Source organism: Psammomys obesus, unplaced genomic scaffold (assembly GCF_907164565.1).
Source record: "Psammomys obesus unplaced genomic scaffold, mPsaObe1.curated_primary_1811, whole genome shotgun sequence".
Classification (NCBI taxonomy): Eukaryota; Metazoa; Chordata; class Mammalia; order Rodentia; family Muridae; genus Psammomys; species Psammomys obesus.
In genome coordinates this window covers 6,223,181-6,227,709 of record NW_026589137.1, presented here as the reverse complement: position 1 = coordinate 6,227,709, position 4,529 = coordinate 6,223,181, and positions in this window count along the sequence as shown.

The following is a 4,529-nucleotide window of genomic DNA, read 5'->3' as shown; positions in this document are numbered from 1 at the left end:
CAAGTGACAACACATGCTGGAGAGGGTGTGGAGAAAGGGGAACCCTCCTCCAGTGCTGGTGGGAATGTAAACTTGTACAACCACTCTGGAAATCAATCTGGCATTTTCTCAGACAACTAGAAGTAGCGCTTCCTCAAGATCCAGCCATACTACTCCTAGGCATATATCCAAAAGATGCTCAAGTACACAAGGACATTTGCTCAACCATATTTGTAGCAGCTTTATTTGTAATAGCCAGAAGATGAAACAGCCCAAATGCCCCTCAACTGAAGAATGGATACAGAAATTATCGTACATCTACACAATGGAATATTACTCAGCAATGAAAAATAAGGAAATCATGAAATTTGCAGGTAAATGGTTGCAACTGGATTGAATCATCCTGAGTGATGATCTGTTTCTGTCTCAGAAACAGAAAGACATACACGGCATATACTCACTCATGTAGGCTTATAATATAGGATAAACCCACTAAAATCTGTACATCTAAATAAACTAATCAAGAGGGAAGACTCTGACTAAAATGTTCAATCCCCATCCTGAAAGGCAAAGAGGATGGACATCAGAAGAAGAAGAAAACAGGAAACAAGTTAGGAACCTGCCACAGAGGGCCTCTGAAAGGCTCTGCCCTGAAGACTATCAAAGCAGATGCTGAGATGTATGGGCAACTATTGGGCAGAGTGAAGAGAATCTTAGTAAAGAAGTGGGAAATAGTAAGATCTGAAGAGGACATGAACTCCACAAGGAGAGCAGCAGAACCAGAAAATTTGAACACAGGGGTCTTTCCAGAGACTCACACTCCCACCAAGTACCATGTATGGAGATAACCTAGATATACCCAAAAGATTCTCAACCATACAACCAGGACATTTGTTCAACTATGTTCATAGCTGCTTTATTTATGATAGAGAGAAACAAAGAAAAAAAAAACATAGATGTCCTTCAGCTGAAGAATGGATCAATAAAATGTCGTACATTTACACAATGGAATACTAGTAAGATGTCAAAAATAAGGAAATAATGAAATTTGCAGGCAAATGGATGGAAGTAGAAAAGATCATCCTTAATGAGGTAACCCAGACACATGGTATGTACTCACATATATGTAGATATTAGACCTGCAGCATAGGACAACCATACTACAACCACTGACCCAAAGAATCTAAGTAGTAAGGAGTGTCCAAAGGAAGGTGACTGAATGTCACTCAGAAGGGAAAATAAAATAGACAGCAGAAGTGGATGAAGAGAGGGAATTGGGCAGGAGATGGAATGGGGAGCCAAACAAGGGTGGGGATCAGCGATGGGGCAAATGGCGGTGGGAGCAAAGAGGGCTCAGACAAGGAAGTGAAACTGAGGGGAAATATCTCTTTGAGTAGCTAGAAGCCTGCAACAAGGTAGAGTACTGGGAGGTTATGGGTGTGACTCTAGTTGACACTCCTATCCAAGGGGGCACATGGAGACTAAAGTGATCAACTCCTACCCAGACAGGACTAGTGGAGGGAGGGGAACTGCAAATCCCCCAGAAACACTTTGATCCAAAAATTACCCTGCCTACAAGAAGCGGATGGATAAATAGGGAAAAGAGATCAAGGAATGTCCAACCAATGACTGACCCAACCTGAGACCTAACCCGTGGTAGAGAGCCAGTCCCTGACACTATTAATAATACTCTGCTATTCTTGCCAATAGTACCCCCAAAATGACTGTCTTCTGGAAAGTTCTAGCCAGCAACAGATTGAGACAGATGATGGGACTTACAGCCAAACATGGGGCAGAGTTCTGGGGTTCCTGTGGAAGCTCTGGGGGAAAGATGGAAGGAACTTGAAGGGACAGGAACTCCAGAAGAAGATCAACAGAGACAACTAACCCAGACCCTTACTGAGACTGACACATCAACTAAAGAGCAGGCATTGTATGGAAGTAGGTCCCCAGCATATATGTGAACGATGGCAGGGTTGGTCTTCATGTGGGTAGCCTGGTGAGTGGAGGGGGGTGCTGTTTCTAACATGGACTTTATTTGCTGCTTTTGGATCATTTGTCCTGGAGAGGGCTCCCTTGCCTGGCCTTAATGAATGAGGATATGCTTGGTCCTGGTGTGAATTGATGTGCTGGGAAGAGTTGATACAGCAGGAAGAGGCTCCCCTTTGCTGGTGGGAAAGGGAGAGGGGAGGTGAAGGAGGGAGGGCTAGGAGGAAAGAAAGGAGGCAACCCCTTTGAAATGCAAAGTAAATAAACTTAAATAAAAATTTAAATTTCTTTATTTTTTTTATAAATTAGTTTATTCACATTTTATCCCAGCTGTAGCCCCCTCCCTAATCCCCTCCCAATCCTATCCTCCCTCCATTGTCTCCTTCCATGCTCCTCCCCAAGTACACTGATAGGGGTGGTCCTCCTGCTCTTTCTTCTGACCAGAGCCTATCAGTTCGCATCAGGACTTACTACATTGTCTTCCTCTGTGGACTGGTAAGGCTGCTCCCTTATCAGGGGTCGGGGATCAAAGAGACAACCACTTTGTTCATATCAGAGAGAGTCCTTGTTCCCACTACTAGGGACCCCACTTGGAGAATGAGCTGCCCTGGGCTACATTTGTGTAGGGGTCCTTGGCTATCTCTATTCATGGTCCTTGGTTAGAGTATCAGTCTCATAAACGACCCCTGTGCCCAGATCTTTTGGTTCTGTTTTTCTCCTTGTAGAGATTCTGGTCCCTCCAGTCTTTCTTTCTCCCCCTTTTTTCATAAGATTCCTTGTACTCTGCCCAATGTTTGGCTGTGAGTTTCAGCATCTGCTTTAATTTTTGACAAAGAAGCCAAAACCATACAATGAAAAAAACACAGCATCTTCAACAAATGGTACTGGTCTAACTGGATGTCTACATGTAGAAAAATGCAAATAGATCCATATTTATCTCCCTACACAAAACTAAAGTCTAAGTGGATCAAACATAAAACCAGACACACTAAACCTGTTAGAAGAAAAAGTGGTGAAGAGCCTTAACCTCATTGACACAGGAGACAACTTCCTGAACAAAACATCAGCAGCACAGGCTCTAAGAGCAACAATCAATAAATGGGACCTCATGAAACTGATAAGCTTCTGTAAAGCATAGTACACTATCATCAGAATAAAACAACAGCCTACAGACTGGGAAAGTATCTTCACCAACATTATATCTGAGAGAAAGCTAATATCCAGGTTATATAAGGAACTCAGGAAATTAAAATTTTTTTTCTAGCTGGTCGTGGTTGTGTACACCCTGTGGTTCCAGCACTCAAGAAGCAAAGGCAAGCATATCTCTGTGAGTTCTAGGCTAACCTGGTTTACAAAGTCCAGGAAAACCAATGCTACACAGAGAAACCATATATCAAAAGCAATATATATATATATATATATATATATATATATATATACATTTCTTATTAAATGTTTAGTTTTTATATTAATTACAGTTTTTAAAAGGAATAGTTTACTATAGGTGAGGGCTCTTATATGATGGTGCATTAAGTGTAAACAGAAAACCAAGTCAAATACAAGCAGCAAAAGGATCCATCATGGTTCAATAGTAGGCTACAAAAGATACTGGCTTGGTTTATCCAGATGGACACAGATAGATGATTCATATTAAAAATTAGTGAGAGATAATTGTAGATGGATAATGAGAGGTCAGCTCAATGATCGGGGAGTGGCCTTACTAGGCCACAGAGGAAGACAATACAGCCAATTCTGATGAGACCTGATAGACTAGGGTCACATGGAAGGGGAGGATGACCTCCCCTATCATTGGACTGGGGGAGAAGCATAGGAGAAGAAGGAAGGAGGGTGGGATTGGGAGAGGATGGGGGGGGTGGCTAGACTTGGGATACAAAGTAAATAAACTGTAATTAATAAATATTAAATTAAATTTAAAAACTAACTCGATGGTGTTTTGTAGATTTCTTCTATTTAATCATGTTTTGTTTGAGCATTTTCTATGTTGCTGGAATTTTGCTTATACATTATGGATTCAAATTTTGTATTCATATAGGTTTTGTTTTTGCTTTTTTTGTGTCTCTCTCTCCCTCTGTGTATATGTGTTTCCTGTGTTCCCTCTTTTTTGTTTTTAATTCCTTATGTATTTGCCTGTTTGTTTTCTAAAGAAGTAAAAAAAAAAAGTTGTGGAGTTAGATGGCTAGGTGGAAAAACTAAAACTACTTGTGAAAAGATGAAATGATATAGCATATAAAACCATAATGAATAAAAAAAAGTGCAAAAGGAATTAATACTGAACCAGTTCAATCTTAAAATCTTAACATTTGGGGCTGTGTTCCTAAGTTAAAATTCACCTTCTTTGGGCATATTCATTAACTGGAGAGGGGAGGGGAGAAGGATTTCCCTGATTTCCTAACTGCTTTTAAAATATTTTAATGATGTGTAGATAATCTTAGCTTAGAATTTCATGACATCATAATTCCCTCTATGATACTATGCATGTTGCTTAGTCATGTTAGACTCCTGATTCTTCACTTTCATTGAGAGTTTTAAATAACAAGATG